Raw genomic sequence first — 20,143 nt, forward strand, 5'->3', positions numbered from 1 at the left:
TGTATTCCCTCTCTCGCTGTGTCTCTCTCTGTCAAATAAATAAAATCTTTAAAAAAAAAAAAAAAAAAAAGATTTATTTATTTGAGAGAGAGTGCGCCCAGGCGCCTGCACGCGTAAAGGGAGGGGAGTGAAGGGGAAGGTCAGAGGGAGATGGAGAGAGAGTGTCAAGCCAACTCCGCACTGAGTGTGGAGCCCTACAGGGGGCTGGATCCCACGACCCTGAGATCACGAACTGAGACAAAACTAAGAGTCAAACCCTTAATCGACTGCACCACCCAGGCACCCTTACATGTGCATTTTAAGTGAGAATTTTCTCAAGGGGCTAACTGATATAGTAATGTGATTATAAGATTAATTAAAATCTCTCTGGAAACATTGCTGTTTCTGTATTGAAATAACAACCATTTTCTCCATCATTCCCCAATGAATTAGATACCAGGAAATAATTTTATCTTGCATTCTTATATTCCAACTCCTATTTTAACAACCCACTCCCCTTCTCACATGTAACTTGCTCCTTCTTACTTTTTGGTTTTCCAATTAGATGTTTCTTTCTGTCCTTATTTTATCTATTTGTGTTTCTCATATCAAACTCAAGCTCCCAACAAAGCTTTTCTAGGTAACCTTTCCTTATTAATCATACCTGACCTTAATCAATCCTTTCTATGCATTCCCTCGAGCACTGAAGTACCCAGTGTGATGCACACTAAATCAAACATATTAATATGTTGTTGATATATTAGTGCTCATTATTTTCAAACCTCTTTTGCATGCTTCCCCCCTTATATGACAACTTCTTACAGGGTAGGGATATGGTCAATCTCACCATATAACTTCCTGCTCAGAACACTTCCAGGGCCTTTGTGATAAAGTGAGAATGCCTTAGAACAGGATATGAAGCTTCTGACTTCTCTCCAGGCTCAACAGGATACACAGCTCCTCATGTCTAGTCTCCTGAGGTGCTCCATAAAGTTCCCAGAAGTTACTATTTCACATTTAGTGTGCTCTTGCTGCTTCCTGGAATGACCAAAATTTCTGCCCAGTTTGGAAGAAAATTTCTTCACCTTTAAGGGTCAGGCTCAGCTCAAGTATCCTACCTATCCTGAGGAAATCCAGCCCTAACCTCTGTGGCCCTCTTTCCTACTCAATTCTCTTTCCCACCAATGATGCAGTTCTGTAGATGGTAGCTGATAGAGCACAGGCTTTAAAGTCACATAGACTGGTGTGAACCTAGTTCTACCACTTTCAAGTTGTGTGCTTTCTGTCAAGTTATTTAAGGATCCTAAACCTCAGTCTCCTCATTTGTCAGTGGGCAAAATTTCCCTTTCCTAGGGTGGTTGTAAGGATTAAATGAGTAATGCATTTGAGGTGCTTAGCAGTTAGGCTGGCACAGAGTGAGCCCCCAATAAATGGCAGCTTTTATTGGACCATAAGGTCCTTGAGACCAGGTCGTCTATGAAATCAAGTGCCTAATGCTTAGTAAGTACTCAGGAAATGGTTACTGAATAATGAAAGTGAGCACCTCTACCACCAGGGAGCAAGGTATCCCTGGGGTGAGGATAAGATTAAGAGGAAGTAAGAGGTAGATTATTTAAATCTTTTTTAGTTTTAGCTTGCCGTACTTTAGACCTCACCTACAAAAGATTTTTACTAGCCTTTCAGCACATTTATATGTGAGGGATATTTGAGCTATGACTAAAATTTATATGCAGAAGAGTGGGAAAGTTAGTATGAAAAATAAAAATTCTAATTAAGAATATTTTTAGAGTTTAATGAGACCCAAAGCCTTTTTTACAGGTAGTTACTCTTCCATTAATTTTCAGATCTATGAAATGGTAGAAGGGAAGCATTAGGATGTTCATATGACAAGTTCCTTAATCAAAACACATGGCAGTTGCAATTTCAAAAGGCCATTGTAAAAATCAGTATAGTTGTTTAGAACCAAATATGACAAACTTTTTGATGTGTTATAAATTGAAGCAGGCTTAAGTGAACAATGACATTCAAAAATACTAGTTTACTATTGGGAGAATGTCTATAGGTAAAAAGTAACCAATTATATTTAATTCTGAAAGACAAAAATACTAGCAACTGCACATTCGGAAACAAGTCTATTCGTTTCCACAAAATCTCTCCTACAGTGGATATTCTTTACTTTTTACTTATACATTGAATAGCTTCCTAATGGTTTTTTCCAGCTTCAATTTTTTTTATTATTGTTTATGAACATTTGGAATTTTATTTAAAAACAAAACAAAACATCACAAACACCACTGTTACAGTTAGAGGCCCTCTTGGGTCTCTACAATGATACTGAGCGTGCTCACAACGGGTTCCCATTATTTAGTCTTAAACAACCATCTTTAAAAGAAGGAAGAAAAAACTTGTCCCACTACCATTTCACTTGTTTTAATGTTTCTTCACAAATGGTAAAAAATACTGAAGTACAGACAAGGAATAATCATAATGCTGTGGCCAACATTATAAATGTGGAACTATAAATTTAAAACATTTTCTGGTTTAAAAATAAATCTGTAGTCAAAACAGCTGTGCGGGGTCTCTGTGTCTAGTAGGGCTGGTCTCTGTGTTCCTGACAGTGCTCACTTTAATCCATTTTTCCAGGTCCTCCATGACTGCCTCTTCTTCCTCCCATCTGTTCCATCAAAGGTCCAGGGAGCCCACCAGGGCCGCCCCATCTTCCTCCACTAAAGCCACCTCGGTCCATGCCCCGGCCACCATGGAAGCCCCCTTTGTCTCCACCATGACCACCTCTGAACATCCCACCCCAACCACCGCAGTCCATGGGGCCACCTCTTCCTCCCTGCATGCCACCAGGGCTGCCTCTGCCATGGTCACCACCCAGGGGTGGAAAGGGTGGTTGGAAGGAAGCCTTCAAGCTTTGGAGCCTTAACATTGGTTGCATTCTGTTCTCCAGGGGAAGTTCTGGTTTCCACACCCTGGACTGGGGCACTGCCGGTCTCCAGCTCGGTGCTGGACGTTTCCTCCTCCGGCTGGGTTCCCTCTGGAACCTTGGGGCCCTCTTGGGGGAAAGCCACCCCTGTTTCCTCCATGGCCTCCCATGTGACCCACTGGGGCCCCCAGGACCTCCTTGGCTCCCCGGACCTCCACGGAGTTGCTGCGGCATCCCTCTGCCCTTACGGGGAGGCATACCACCCTGCATGCTGTGCATCAGAGGCTTCTTCCTAGCAAGAGAAACCTTAAGTTTGCTCCCTTGAAAATCTTTCCCATCAAAGCACTCCATGGCAATCTTGGCAGTTGGTGGGTCTTCACAGGACACTGCAGCATCACCTTGAGGCTTTCTTGTTTCCTTGTCCAAGTAGATCTGGATCGTGGGTTGTCCGTTTCTCTTGTTCATCTTAACAACTCCATACTGCTTAATGAAGTCTGCCAGATCATCTAGAGTCCCATTGTCGTTTAAGCCTTGCACATAAATTGCACTGTTGTCAGAGTCTTCATCTGGATCTACAGGTGGGCCTAGATCAAGATCTGGTCCTTCAACCAAGGGCCCACCAGGCATATTGAAGCCACTTTGCTCCAACACCCATTCCACTGCATCCTCCTTCCTGCCCACCTCTGCTCATGCCTCCACAATCAAATCCCCCTCTTCCCCTGCCCCATTATCAGGGCCACTCATACTCTGATTCTCTCCTGGTCCAGAAAATCCTCCAGACTCCTGCCCATAAACACTCATGCTCCTGGGGTGGTCCTGTTGGAATGAACTCTGCTGCCCGTAGCTGCTGCTCTGTTGGCTATACTGACTTGGAGCCTGGCTGTAGGATCCAGTTTGGGAGGGATAATTAGTGGGCAGCTGCTGCCCCTAGCTGCTTTGTTGACCATAGCTACTTGCTGTCCATAGCTGCTGGGCTGTCCATAGGTGTTCTGCTGAGAGTAACTGCTCTGATCATAACTAGTTGGCTGTGCAGAGGAACAGCTGGTAGGAAGATAAGATGGTGGTACCCTGACTGGCTGCAAGGGGTAGCTCCCAGGTATCTGGGGATAACTATAGTTACTCTGTCCGTATCCTAGGCTGTGCTGGTTGTAACCTCCTGTGCTAGACTGAGGTTGACTAGTCTCAGCAGATTTGTTACCATCCTGCAGTTTTGCAGGTTCAGTGGCTGCCGGCTGCTGCCCATAGGCTGGGTAAGCAGGCTGAGTGCCATATGCAGACTGAGCTGCCTAGGAGGCCTGGGTGGTAGTGACTGTAGCAGTGGTGGTATCATGAGCACCAGTGCCGTCCCCCTGGACAAACTGACTGTATGCCTAGGGTGGGTGGAGGGGGGCAGTTGGAGTAGTATAACCAGCAGGATGCTGTCCATAAGAAGTTGCATAGGTGGTCTGCCCATAGGTCACAGTGGCCTGAGCCCAGGTATAGCTGACATCAGTGGGCTGTCCATAGGTTCCATAACTTTGCTGCCCATATGCCTGGGTGGTCTGTGCATGTTCTTGAGTGGACTGGGCAGTGTATCCACTGCAGCCTTGCTGGGCTGCAGCTTGGCTGTAGGTACTGTAATCTGTGGACACCTTTTTCTCTCCTTCCTTCTCGATCTCTCCTTTTCCAGCTTTAATCTTGACTTACCATAACAACTCCTTTGAAAATTGGCCAATATAATCTACCTAAAGCATAGTTCTGATCACAAGCCATCTCCACTCATTAATTTTTAGATGACAGGCATTCTTGAAAATTGCAAAGTGATTAAAAAATTTTAATCAAGTTGAATTTTGTCAAAAGAAGTAAAAATGATAGAAATCCAAGAAAAAAATCCTTTGTGTTTTTTTACATGTTACATGAATCTGAATAAAATATTAATATTTACAGAGAAAAGTGAAACTTCAGACAGCATTAGTCTATAACCATGAATTTATTATCCTGCTTCTCCATTATAAACTTCTTTTTATATTCAAATGACTGCCATGATTTTTCATATTTAGTTTTTTCTCACATTATACTGGCATTGATCTGGTTGTGTTTTCACTATGGTGAAGCAAGTCGATAGCAACAACACATTCTTGTTTGCTTTGTGTATGATGAGCCCCATTTTTCCTTTGTGTTGATGGCCTTTTAACAGTTATCAGAGATCTTCTTTTGAAATGAAAGGATTTTTTTTTTTTAGTTTTGATTTAATCTAAAATAAAGATTAAAAGAAAAAAATAACTTGGGATAACTCTACATTCATAAACCAAGCATCTGAACAATGTGAATTCAGTGTCATTTGGGAAGGTCAGTTCCACTTAGGAAGTCACCTGTCATCTTGCTCAGTACTTATCTTGCTTCCTTTATTTGCAGGGATACTGAAATGAGTTCCTACAAAGGACAAATGCTTAATACTCAAATGATGGGATCTCTTAGTTTTTGAATTTCTCTTATTAATCTGAGTACACATTTTAAAGAAAGGAATACATCTCATCTCACCACAGTGTTTCTTTTTTTTTTTTTTAAGATTTTATTTATTTATTTGACACAGAGGGAGAGAGAGAGAGAGAGAGAATGAGAGCGAGATCACAAGCAGGGTGGGGGGCATGGGCAGAGGGAAAGGGAGAAGGAGGCTCCAGCCAAGCAGGGAGCCTGATGCAGGGCTCGATCCCAGGACCCTGGGTCATGACCTGAGCCAAAGGCAGACACTTAACCGACTGAGCCACCCAGGCACCCCTCACCACAGTATTTCAAAAAGCATATCAATTAATCATCCATAAATGAAAGGCAGGTATATAGCATTGGGATTCTTATATTCTACCTTGCATTCTACATACAGTTATGCATTTCATTCTCTGCTAGTTGATCTGGAGCTCCTGTAGATTAAATACCTGCCTTGTCTATTTCTTTCAGCACTGACAGAACATAATACATTGCTTTACTCATCAGAGTAGGTACATAAAAAATGTTTATTGAGTCAAATTGTATTTGATTAAATTTCATGACAGGATAGCTATTTTGAAGAGAGGGAAGATGTATTTATTGGAATTGTTGTTTTGTGATTATACACTGCAACATTCATTAAAAGGTCCAAGCAATTTATATTTAGAAATGAATATGCCAAGCAACATTACCCTTGATTAACAAAAATTCCTCTACCAAAATTTCACCACTCTAGTAGAAAATGGGGAGTTTCATTGTTGGCAAGAAACATTCACATAGAAACCAAATGATGAGAAATATCCAGCACCTGCTGCCTTTAGGCAACTCTAAATTAAAGCTTTCTATGTTTAGACATACTACACATCTAGATAGCTAAAGTGTAAAATTATTTTGCTTGGCAAGATTTTCCTACTTCATCTTCTTGATTTCATCTGCATGAAATAAGTCAGTCAACCACTATTTGTTGGCTAGGTGACAAAATCTTTGTACCTTCCTATCAGAGAGTTCACTGAATTTATTGATTGGTCTTCCCAGGGTTTCCTTCTAACTATACAGCTATTAATTTATAATATACAAAAATGCAAAATCATAACTCTCACATAAAATGAATATGAGCCAAAAATTTTATTTAACTCATGAATTGATGAGGGAACCAATAAGATACTATAATGAATTCAGAGGAGGTTTTGGCAATTGGGCCTTCAGAAATGCTGGAATTAACCTGCAAGATTAATTAGATGCAAAACTGCTTAATCTTCCATACAGCAATAATGGGTAATATTTGGTGTTATGTTTTCTAGAGGGCAGAAATAAATTTTATCTTTTTTTCTGGGCCATACTGATTTGTACTACTAACATTTTTTTTAATGTTATCTTCTACTTTTACAGAGATTTAAAATGGCCCTAATCAGCAGAAAGCCAGTTAAAACTACATACCCTGGTGTGTAGAAAGCCAGTTAAAGCTACACACCCTGGTAGAATCTGTTAAAACCCAGAGGGTCCACTAAAAGCATATCCAATACTCTTCTTTGTCAGTTTGGGCAATTTTTTTCCTGAAAGTTTATCTAGTGTTGGAATGTGACCTTGATATTTAATCTTTTTCAGGATTTTTTTTCTCAGCAGTACAGCTTATTGCAGTTTATTAACACACTGGTACTCAACAATGTGATTGCTTTTTTAAGGGTATTAACTTTTGATGGGCAACATACTGGTTCAAGATTTAGCTAGTTACAAGACTCATTCAACTTAGGAGGGAACACTTAGGAATTTCTGATTCTGTGTCTTTCCTGAGCTCAGTCCTTTCCAGTCAAAGCTGTACCTCCTTTCTCTGCTTCTCTAACCACTAAACAAGGATTCGTTATCTGTTTTCAACTATGAGCCCAATGCCCAGATTAAATTCAAAGCTGTTTCCAGTTCTGAAGATCAGAAACTCATTCTATTTCCTCCTTAACTTCCATGCCCGGAAGTTCTTTTAGTCCTATGACACGTGGGCCAGGACAAATTTCTTTACTGTCAAAGAGAGTCAAGGGTGGGAGTGGAAGGGGAGTTTAAACAGATTTTCTGTGTCAGTGGATCACTTATTCCCTGATGAAAGCCAGGAGTAGTTGCACTTGCAGGAGTGGTGGTGAGGGGTGGACACATGCACTTAGAGCCATGCCTTAGCCAAATAGATAATGATAACCCTTTAAAAAACACCTCAGAAAGTATCTCCCCCCTTCAAGTCAGAGGGAGCATTTGTACAGAGCTAGATTTCCAAGGACTCAGTCTGTAGGACTATAGCTATGGGGGTGAGGAACTAATTATTTTACAAGCAAATCAGATTCTATATTTGGTGACCTGAAGAATGACATTCCAGATTATTCACCAAGTATAACAATATGATTAATTGCTCCTTGAAGCTACTTTCAAATATAGTCAAACCACACTCTACTGATATAAATTAAACATGCTTTCATGTGCTGTTACTTGCAGGGGTATCAAAGGTGAAGTAAAGACAGGTAGGAATGAAGGCAAGGAGCCCAATTAAATAGTTACTTTAATAGTCCACCTAAGTTGTAATGATAGTCTGGACCTAGGGCAGTCGCTATAGAAAAGAAGAGATAGTTCAAAAGCATATTTAGCAGGATGTGATGAATTAGGTGTGAGGGCGAATGCAGGGTCTAAGATGACTCAAAGGTGTCAGCATCTCTGTAAACAGCATCTCTGTAAACAGAGGTTTCAGGATATTACATGAGAGTAGAGTATAAGCGTTTGGGAATCAGTAATGACTATGATCCTTCCAGACCTTGAGCATGTGGAAAAACAAATATTTTCTTTTGGGGAAAGATTTAAGAGTTTTCTTCTAGTAAGAGAGGTAGAAAGAGTTGGCTTTTCATTTTATTTTGTTTTATAAATATTTTTAAATATTAGACTAGTAATTCATTAGGCATATTTAAAAGGTGTGGCAAGGGGGGTGGGAAGGAAAGAACAGCTTTGTATGAGAGTGAGACTGGGTAAATAGTATATAAACGAGAGGTTTCCATAATAAGTGGTGATCAAGATGTAAAGATCAGGATTGTAAAGTTGCAATGATCTGACTGTAAAGTTTGAACTCTAATATCAACTTGGGCACAGAATCTCCTGGTGTCTCAGCAAGAGAAGCTCAGATAGGGGCTTGGAGGCTTCTAATTCTTTTGGAGTCAGACTTGAGGGAGTTTCTCGCTTCTAGTCTAGAGTAGAGTGTTTGCCTTTATGAACAGCTTTTAGATGTTCCCCTTTTCTCCACTAAACGATCTCCTATAGCATGGTTTCCTTTTCATCCAAGATTCTCTCTTTTGAGCAAGATTTGTCTTTTTCAATGTCTTTCTTGGTGTGGTACTCAGAAATAGTGTACGCAGTGGTATCCTAACCTAACTAGATAAGAGGACTAAGATATCCCCAATGGATAGATGAGTATAAGTTCAGGAGCATACCGGGGTTAGCTCATTTGACATCATACTATCGACTTAAATTGAAGTAACTTCCAATAAAACCCTAATTTTCTTTTTCAATATGTATTGTGTGTGTGTGTGTGTGTGTGTGTGTGTGTGAGAGAGAAATATAGTTAGGTTTGATCAGTCAATATTATATGTCATCATAAATCCTGTACTTACAATCCTTTCCAATATTGTGTTTTCAAGCATGTTGATAAGTTAGAATCACCGATGATAATTACAAATGTGAAATAAAACAAAGATAGAGCCTGTGTCATGATGTTAGAAACCTCTTTTCAAATTGACATCCATTATGTATAGTGATTGATTCACTTACATTTAACTGCACTATCATCTTTTCCACATTTACGTATTATCTGTAAGTATCCCATAAACAATGTTGCAGATTGCTCCATTCGTGCTATGCAGTCTCTTTACTTGAGTCCAATAATCCCATAAATCTGCATGTTCTAGAATTTTTAGATATATATATATATATATACATACACATATATATTAAATGTCTAATATGTTAGATATTTATATATCATACCTAGATACTTTAGGTATGATGAAAATACTTTGCTAAATCCATCCTCTGAATGCTCTTGTTTCCCTATTTCCCCCAATCCCTTCAACACATAACTCTAAATCTTTGGTCAGTTAGTTTTGTTGAGACGAGTATTTTGACTAACGGTTTTAATATAAGGTTTCTAGAGTATCTTTAACTGGAGAGTCTGTGGAAGGTTTGGGATAATCATAAAAGCTGGTGTCTAATTTATGAATGGTCTGACAATAAATATCTCTCTGTCTCTCAAGACTTAAGTCATTTATTTATCAAACAAAGGACTCATTATGTCTTACATATATTAAGGTCATTTTTTGTTAACTATTGTATGTACCAGGCATAGGGCAGATATTGGAGATACAAAGATAAACCCTAATTAGTTCTTATCCTAAAGGAGCTAAGTAAGCATCTAATAACAGAAATAGGTAGTACTGAATGGTAAGAGATATAAATAAAATATTATGAGAATATAGAAGACCTGAAGCATGTGCCAGCTGGAATTTAAATCTAAAGAAATTTATAGTGTTCTCAAATTAATACTACTTATATAGAGTTTTATCTGAAACTTTTTTTATTCTATAGAAAAGTCTGTTTTGAGGCAAACACTTCCATGAAGCATTGCATCAGACCCGTCTTGGCCCACCAACATGAAACTGCCACCCACACCCATATTCATCAACTCCTTCTTTTATATTTTTGTTGTGGTTGTGTTCTTGGGCTTAGTACACTACGGTCAGAACATTCTTGGGTATAACTCAGAATGCTGAATAACAATCAAGTTCAGTCTCAATTGCACATGAACCTGGGGTCTATTTCCCCACATATATTGTTTAGCACAAAAGAAAAGAAATGCATTGCTTTGTGGAGGAGAAAGCAAGCCTAGGCTTGTTGACACCTATCTGTGGCTCCTTTCCAAGGGCTTATTTTCAAAAGCCAGATCCCCATCCTTTTGTTGAGTTGAAAAATTGAAAACAAATAAAAAGCTATAGGAAACTTCCTTTGTGGAAGAAGAAGCCATGTGTGAAGAATTTTCATCCACCGTGCACTGCCATGTTACTAAGTGTAAATAGCAGGAGCATTGCCTCATGATTGAATTTGCCTACAAGTGATTAAGGTCATACATTACATAAAGAAAATGAGCATACTGCTAAAATAATTGCTCCAACACTAATTCCACCCTGTTACGTCTTGCTAAGAATCCTTTGCCATCAATGCAGTCCCATCATGTTTATTGCAAGTTTCAAGCCTGGCCTATTACGATAGGCTTTTTCACTAAAACTTACTCCTTTATTACCTTTCAGGATCAGGAGGACTAGATAATGAAAACTCAAATTACTCCCATTTGTAATTCTGTTGCTTACAAGGTCGTCAAAAGCTACAGAATTTTATTGGTATGTTTAAAAAGCCATATGAAAGAATTAACTTTATATGCTTTTATGCTGGCGGCTCTATTACAATATTCTTTTTCAGTTTCTATGGAAAGTCCTTTCATCCACAGAACGACAAAATTAAGAGACATTCTGCAGTGAAATAAATTCCTTTCATGTTTTAAGGACTAGAGTGATTTACAACTCCCCACTGAGATGAAGGTGCTCAAATTATCCCCCCCACCCATCTTTCTTTTCAAGTTTAAAATGAACTGAGTGAATTTGCCTTTGGTGTTTTATAATGTCAATGAACTTTAAAGAGCTTTTGAACAGCCACCAGGGACTAGATCATCATTTTCTTTATGTTCCTCTCCAGTTGAAACCGCCTCACTGATTTAAGCCAGGGCTCCCCAACCTGGATGCCTTGGTACTTTAGGGCACCATGGACACTGTTCCCAAAAAACTTGCCCAACTGGGCTTTCCTTGAAGATGAATACGTTGCTCTCCTGTGAAGAAGGACTACAGTCAGAAGATGGGCTTCTTGCACACAGGTGATTTGGCCCCTCCTTCAAGTTAAGACTCCACTCTCTCAAATAAAACCTCTAAGACTCCTGTTGTGTACATGACATTTTCAAAAGAGCTTCATCCTTCGACATCGGCACGCCTGCCCACCACCCACCACCTACGTCCCATTCAGATTAGAAACTGTCTCATTCTCCTTTCCTCAGGCACCAACAGATTTAGGACAACCACTGCTGTTTTAGTTGTGCGGCAGCTAAATTGCCTTCGATGACCAGAAGTTGAACTTGCTCGTAAAGTCAGACTTTCAAAGCTTGGGACTTAATTCGTCAAACAGGTACAGGTACAGGGCATAACTAATATAAAAATAATAGTTCTTTTCAATTCTGAGATATTATTAGCTGTCACAGACCAAGCAGGCTTGGGCCTGTATCTCTCAGGAATGATAGACCTTGAAATAAACACATGCTCCTTCATGAATCTTGTTGAATCTTGAGAAACATCTTTTTTTTTCGGGGTTGATATTATTTAGAAAAAAACTAGATAGTGCTCTCTTGAAAGGTTTAGCTATTTATAGGTATATTTAACATAATATGTTAAAAGTTACTTTTCATAATAAAGGCTATAAGTACCTATGAAAAGGTAAAAGCCTTTCTAAAAAATTAGAATAGTTTTTTAAAGTAAAGTCAAATTTATTTCTTTAAGACACAACTCAAATGTTACCACTCTGATTTTTCCCAACATAATTCAGTACAATTTCCCTTCCTCATCTATACTATTATTTTAGCCTTGATTATACTCATTTATTATACTCCACGTTTGATACCAATAGTCATTTAGCCTGATCACAGTCTAATACAATTAGATTTGTATCCTGGATATTTAAATAAATGCCTGAATTGTATTTTATTATAAATAACTATATTGCACAATTTGGTAAATTGTTTTATATGCCCTTAGGCAGTTCTGTAGTAACTAAGTTATGGAAGTTTTAGAATGGTCTAACAATAAGTTTTTGAAGGTAATATAACTATAAGTAGAGTTAGAATGGTTTGTTAATCTGTTTTCAACACACATCTGATTGGGCATGTCATATTTTCACAAATAAGTATATCCTTCTAAATCCAAATATGTGCTAAACACACAAGTAGATGAATTCCTAAATTTCAGTTTTTAAGAACTGAGCTTAAATAGAGAAGTATTTCAATTAAGAAAAGGTGATGACATCTCCCTAAATGAGTATGCAGGTATACACCTTGGATTTAAAAGTTGTCTCCTACTGCTAAGGCCGGCAGACATGATGAAAATGGCCCAGACAAATGAAATTTCAGTGTTCCCCGCCTGCTCTGATCCTCATATTTACTTTTTCTTCTTATTTTTAACACACTAAATCTGCTGCTTGCATTTTAATTTAGGCTGACGGTGATACTCTGTTCTGAGATTATACAGGTATTTTATGGGAATTTTTATTCCAGAGCAGCCACTTAGAAAGCTGATTTAGGTTATAAGTTATTAACAATTAGAAAACAGGGGATGTTTTCTTCAAACATGTTTTCTTCCCTAGAGAACATATATAGGCTTATCAAAATATTATTATTCCTTGATAACATTTATTCAGCTGAACAATGGTTCTTGTCTTGTTATAACATGCAGGATATCAGGATGAATGTTAATGGAGGTATACCACCTTTAAGGAATGAAAACAAAAAGCAAAAAAAAAAATGCCTACTCATTTGAATTAATATTTCTAACTCATTCAAGAAATATATATTCATGGAATTAAGTAAGAGTTCTGGGTACAAATATGTGATTTTTATTCACATTGGTCTTCTTTCTAAAGAGTGTGGCATTATGAATTCTGTCCAAATAGATCTATTTTTATATAAAATATGGTTGAAAACTCTAAATATGTGACTTATAAACTTTTCTACACAGGGTAAATGGATATATGGCAATAATTTAGTTAATCTGATCCCTGAAAGATTCAATATGGAAAAATTCAGATGAAACTGTTGGTTCTACTTTTTTTTAAATTTTGCATCTAAATTGACAAAAATAATATGATTATTGCTAAGTCATCATTTTTTTAGATAGAGACAGATAGTAAATTATATCTATTTTATCATTTATTTATTTTTTAGTCAGTTATTGTATTCTTTATTTTTTTAGCAATTTATTTAAAAAAATTTTTTTTATTAACATATGATGTATTATTTGTTTCAGGGGTACAGGTCTGTGATTCATCAGTCTTACACAATTCACAGCGCTCGCCATAATACATACCCTCCTCAATGTCCATCACCCAGCCACCCCATCCCTCCCACCCCCCTCCACTCCAGCAACCTTCAGTTTGTTTCCTGAGATTAAAAGTCTCTTATGGTTTGTCTCCCTCTTCAGTTTCATCTTGTTTCACTTTTCCCTCCTTCCCCTATGATCCTCTGTCTTGTGTCTCAAATTCCTCATATCAGTGAGATCGTATGATATTTGTCTTTCTCTGACTGACTTATTTTGCTTAGCATAATACCCTCTAGTTCCATCCATGTCATTGCAAATGGCAAGATTTCATTTTTTTGATGGCTGCATAATATTCCATTGTATGTATATACCACATCTTCTTTATCCATTTATTATATTCTTTAGATCTTTAGTATATCCTCTACTTGGTCATCAACTCACCTTATATGTGCTAATTTTATTCTAAATAATGATATCAAGTTTACCTAACCTGTTTGTCCATCCCACGTGTGTGTGTGTGTGTTTATTAGGCCTAAATGGAGATGGATGAGTGCTAATGTTTTATTTAGAATAAAATACCTTTTTTGTCATCCATAATAAGAAATTTTAAGTTGCTGTTTTGTATTATAGGTCATATATTCACCCAGTAATTTATTAATTCCTTCCACAAATATTTATTGAATGCCTTTTATCTTCTAAACATGTGATAATAAATAATTATTCCCATCTCAATTCAAATCTAATTAAAAGATATCTATAATTCTCTTTTCCTCCTGATAAATCAAATTATACAATCCAATCCAGATTAGTAATATACCAAAAATTGGTTTCTCTGTCCCAGAAATCCAATGGTCCCATGAAAGAAAATTGCTGGTTCTCTCTCTTCTAAATACTGTGTAACTTGAATTATACCTACTGTACACCTAGAAAAAAAATTCTCATGTGTATTCACTATAACCAATGTTTTAGTTTTGTTTAATATGAAAGCCATGAAGAAAGATTTGTAATTTTATAAATAGCAACTTACTTTATTCTTAAAGTAACTAAAGATCTCTTCCAATCACCTAAACCACCATGTAACTATAGTTCTTTTTATATATATTAATACTTTAGGGGCACCTGGGTGGCTCAGTCAGTTAAACACCTGATTCCTGATTTCAGCTCAGGTCATGATCTCAGGGTTGTGACATGAGGCTCCATGCTGGGCATGGAGCCTGCTTAAGATTTTCTCTCTCCCTCTCCCTCTGCCCCCCCTCTAAAAATATATATATGTATATATTAATATTTTTTTCAACTTTTTATTTAAATTCTAGTTAGTTAACATATAGTGTAATATTGGCTTCGGGAGTAGAATTTGAGCACTGGGTGTTATATGTAAGTGATGAATCACTAAATTCCACTCCTGTAATTATAGTCTTTGTAAGTTATTTTAGGGCCAAAATTCATACGTTTTTATATTTACTATTATTTTAACTAGGGATAATATTCAAATAATAAGTAATTTGATATCTCAGATAACTAATGCCTACGCTGTAACAGGCTATAAGAGCTCCTAAAACATTTACCTGTAATAATATTATTCCTCAAGCTCATCAAATGTGTATTCATGCCTAAAATTTTCTTCGTAATTTATATTATTGGACACTTAAAGAACAACCACATGTTTGTTATTATTTTAAAATAAAAGTACCATATATCATTCAGGTGATTCAGACATTATAAATGGAAAGTAAAAGTACTTCACCTACCTGGCCCTACTCTGACTTCTCTCAAAAATTAACCACTATTGGGTGCCTGGGTGGCTCAGTTGGTTAAGCGACTGCCTTCAGCTCAGGTCATGATCCTGGAGTCCCAGGATCAAGTCCCACATCAGGCTCCCCGCTCAGTGGGGAGTCTGCTTCTCCCTCTGACCCTCTCCGCTTTCATGCTATCTCTCACTCTCTCTCTCTCTCAAATAAATAAATAAAATCTTTAAAAAAATTAACCACTATTGAGTTTCTTATGTATTCTACTAAAATAATTTAATTAATATATTTAAAAAACTATACAAATATGCTTACAATGATTCTGTTTTAATTTTTACATGAGCTCTGTCTATGTCAATATAGATAGTCATTTTTTTGCCTGCATAAAAACTTTATCATATGCCATGGTATTGACACATATAACTCATTTCACCAGTTTTCTACTTAATACTGGTTATTGATTTTATTTCTAGTTGTTTAAATTATAATGCTGCAATGAATAGTTTTGAACATATGTTTTGATAATTCTTCTGAGTCTGTCCAATATCACATTAATAGATATGAAATGCTGGAACAAAGAGTACCTGCATTATACATTTTGATAGATATGGCCAAATTTCTTTCCTTACATCCTTTTACATCCCCACCCAAAATTTGTGGCAGTTCTTAGTTACCTACCCTCTCACCAATACTGGGTATTAGACCACTTTTCATATATGTCTATCTGATGGGAAAAACATAGAATCTCATGCTTTATTTTTGTATCTTTATGTATGAATGAGGTTGAAAATCTATTTGTACATCTATAGTTTTTTTTTTTTGAAAGCTACTCTTTCTTAGTCTTTTCTGATTATAATTACAGTATGCATCATATTATTTTATTGTGGCTTTGTGTATATATACTATTTAACTTAGAAAATGAGCTATATGCTATTTCGGTTGCTCAATGCTGCCAATACAAATTGACATTTTCTCCTTTTTTTTTTTTAAACACTGTGTATCTTTTCTTTTATGTTTTTATGTACTGAAAATGTCAAAAATTATTATCTGGTTTTGTTTTGCTTGGAAAAGCTATGCCTGGCTCTAAAATTCTATTAATTCAACAAAGTATTCTTCCAGCATTTTAATTTTTTCATTAGTAACATTTAATTATTAATACTGATAAGTATATTTCACATTTCAATATGAGTGGTGAAGTAGGGAAACAATTTAATTGCACTTTAAGTGCTCAATAGCCACATGCGGCCACTTCTCTTGTCCCTGTCTCTTTCTTTCTAAACATTCCCACTCTCAAACGCTCCCCCTTTTTTTGCAGTATAATTCATGTTTCTTACTTCTGTCTTCAACTTGCAGCCACACCTTTCAAGGTGATCACCCACAGAGGCTCTGTGGCCAAGCAACCCAAGCCAAAAAAGTCATCAACAGCTCTTAGTTCATTTATTAGTCGCTCTCAAAGAAGTTTGTGGTAGTCAGAATTCAGTCTGCCATGTAGCATCACGACCAGTTTATAACGAAAGTAAACAGATTCTCGGATCATATCTGCCACATATAGACGTTTGGTAAACAATCATGCATTATTGTGCAGGCATAAAACTCTTTCATTCACACTGTTTGGCAAGATTCATGATATACCCCTGTTTTTTCAGAGGTCGTCTCCATGACATGTTCACTTGACATCATTCCAAAGAGTTCACTCAGAATTATGCCAGAAGGAGAAATCTTTTAACCTAGTTGTCACCAGGCAACCAGGAGTCCTTCTAATGATGGCAGGACATAAAACCACTTGGGAAATGAAACCTTGGCCTCCCTTCCTAGACAAAGGCCCCAGACCTGGCTGGAGTCTTATACACTGTTCATTCGAAGAAAGTGTCTCTAAAGAATTTAGCAAATCCACAGATCTTGAATACTTGTAATTTCACCCGTGGAAACCCATTTTTAACATTCATTATGCTAATAATAGCTCAACAAACTATTAATATTATTATGCTAATTATCAAAGCATCTGGCTTCATCAGGATAAAAATTTAATATGAATTAAGACCTTTCTGATAAAATGGTAACCCATCACCCCTGGGTCCGGGTTCTTGATTAGAATACTAACTGCATCAAGTTGTAACGTTAACTGACTAACTCCCATATGCCCACTTTTTAATGCTGAAGTACTTAAATGTCAGTGTTAGTCACACTTATCCAATTAATATAATCTATTTAGGAGGCAAGTGGGAATAAGTAACAACCAAGTTTTTTTTCTGTTGCATATTTTATATATGAAATTAACTTGGGTCTTGTATGTTGTAATTGAGAAATGCTGAAGTCTAAGTTGAGTGAGGAGTGAGTGTTACCTATGTAGTGTCGCATGAAATGCAGCATTGTGTGAAAAAACAAATTCCAGGAAATTATTGAAGCCAGGAAAGATGATTCTTCACAATTTAGAGAGGAAAGATTTTTATGTTATTTAGTAGGCTATGAGAGAATAGTAGTAGTTCATGAAATAAGGTAATTAGCTGAAGTGGTGATATATATATATAGTTCCCAGGACTGCCTAATAGAAGAAAAATACAATTACAGAGTAGGGGCTGAGGAGCAGTTCTGAAGCCCTATTTAGAGAATTTTCCTAAAAGACTCATTTATCATAGAGTAAACGTGGTCCAAGGAATAAATAATCTTTGTTCCATTACATTCACTTTGACGAAATGGGAATCTATTGAGGCCTACTGATACTGGTAGACTGAACATAAAGCTGCAAAGATTTTAAAGACAACCAATGTCACCTCCTCCATTTAACAGGACAATTCTAAATCCCTGAACAAGAGTATGATCATCCAACCAAAGTGTAATAGACGTTGTGGGTGGGAATCAGATCTATACACTTCTTGTCTAGTGCAACTTCTACAGCAAAACAAAACAAAACAAAACAGTGTTGTTGGCATTTTTCTGGCACCAAATTATGAAGATGTCTAACCGGGCTCAGAAAAAAATAAAAGCCACGTCTTACTGAAGGAAAGGCTATGAGGAGAGAAAAATAATGAAATTCCCAGCTCAGAGAATAAAGAGATGGAAGAATTAAGCAGCCAGTGGAAGAATCAGAGAGGTCTAACATCTGAGTCCATGTTATGTGGAAATGGACTGTGGAAATCATCTAAAGAAGAAAGGGAAAAGTCCAACAGGGAAATGGTGATCAGATTTTCTATGTTAAAACCACATGAGCAGGGGCGACTGGGTGGCTCAGTTGGTTAAGCAACTGCCTTCGGCTCAGGTCATGATCCCGGGGTCCTGGGATCGAGTCCCACATCGGGCTCCCTGCTCAGCAGGGAGTCTGCTTCTCCCTCTGTCTCTGCCCTCCCCTGTTTTCTCTCTGTCTCAGTTAAATTAAATTAAATTAAATTAAATTAAATTAAAACACTATAAGCAGAAGGGCCCACAGAAATACTAATTGAATTTAAGAGCTGTATTATCTGCCTGTCTAATATTGTGACCAGTAATTCATTTATTGACTGATATGTTAGAAAATAAATAAGGATCATAATTATTATGATGTAAGCATGTTCAGGTTAACAAGATGGTTCCTTTTAAATAGAAACCAATCAACTTATAAGAAACCTTATGTTTAATATCTACAACTATAATGATTTCATTTGATAGGTTATAGGAACTACCTTCATTTGTTCTGACAAGAGTGAGTATGTTATTACAGCAATTATTATGAAGTTACAGTACTTTATTATTACCATAGCAATATACTTGGCTCTACAAGCGTATTCTTGAAATTCATAAACCATTTAGTTGGCACTTCAAAATTTACTTTTAAATTGTGAAAAAATATTTTTATGAAGATTACCTATTCCCACCCCTAATGAAGTACAGTGCTTTAAAAGTTGTGGACAGGCAAAAAAATAATCACTGATAGTTAAAAACAAAACAAAACAAAATAGTATTTACTTTAGGGCAAACAACAAAATAATCATGGATAACTAAAAAACAAAGCATTTAGTTTAGAAAATTATTTCTCCCAATTGTTTTATTGCAACAATGACAGTAAATTGAAAAGAGTAAAATAATTCTATTTTAGAATTTCATGCCTTAAGATTTAACAAATAAAATTTAATAAAAGTTTCAGTAAATCCAATACTGCTTTATTGGTTTTCTTCTGTTATATTTTTAGAAAAAGAGGTTGTGAGAATAAGCAGGGATCTATAATCCTTAGGAAAAAGAACTCTTTTTACTGTATTGAAACAGTGAACTAATCATGTGTCTAAAGAAAAAAAAGTCATCCAAACCAAACATCTTAGAGTTCTGGCAAGAATTCTTTACCTTAGGCAACTAAAATAATGATCTACCTTAATTTAAGAATGTTTCTCAATCTTAAGTAACATTTGCCACTATAAATTATATGGTTGTTTTATTACAAGTGTGGTTCCCATGAGATAGAATATAGGCAAACCACCAAAAACATAATACGAGGGATTCCTAAGCCAGAATAACTATGGTAAAAAGATGTATGTGTGCCCGTAAGGCAAATGGTATCTTATTGACATATGTACACATCCTGTGTTACCTCTAAATTAAAAAAAAATGAGACTGGTAATGAGTAGGGATAATGATTTTCTTACCTCAGGGAGTCCTGAGGAAGAAGGGGGCTGGGACAGGTGCAAAGAACAGCTCAGAAGGGAAAAATGAAGAGATACCATAGCTTAGAATCTATCGGATCTCTAAAACCTTTTAGAATGTCTGAAATTTCTATGAATAGTTAAGACCTAATATTTCATTAGAAATCAAATAACTGGATCCTAAGAGGAAGATCTAGAATTACTGACCCATAAAGAATGAGTTTAAAATTCACAAACAAAAAGGCAGAAATTTTTTAAAGCTCCTTTATCCTTTAG

General features: G+C 36.8%; 1 pseudogene; it reads right to left on the minus strand.

The window, feature by feature from the left end:
* Window positions 1–2,566: 2,566 nt before the first annotated feature.
* LOC118547454 (RNA-binding protein EWS pseudogene) lies at window positions 2,567–9,242 on the minus strand (annotated as a pseudogene).
* Between the last annotated feature and the right edge of the window lie 10,901 nt (window positions 9,243–20,143).

This window comes from Halichoerus grypus, chromosome 6, assembly GCF_964656455.1.
Source record: "Halichoerus grypus chromosome 6, mHalGry1.hap1.1, whole genome shotgun sequence".
NCBI classification, from domain to species: Eukaryota; Metazoa; Chordata; class Mammalia; order Carnivora; family Phocidae; genus Halichoerus; species Halichoerus grypus.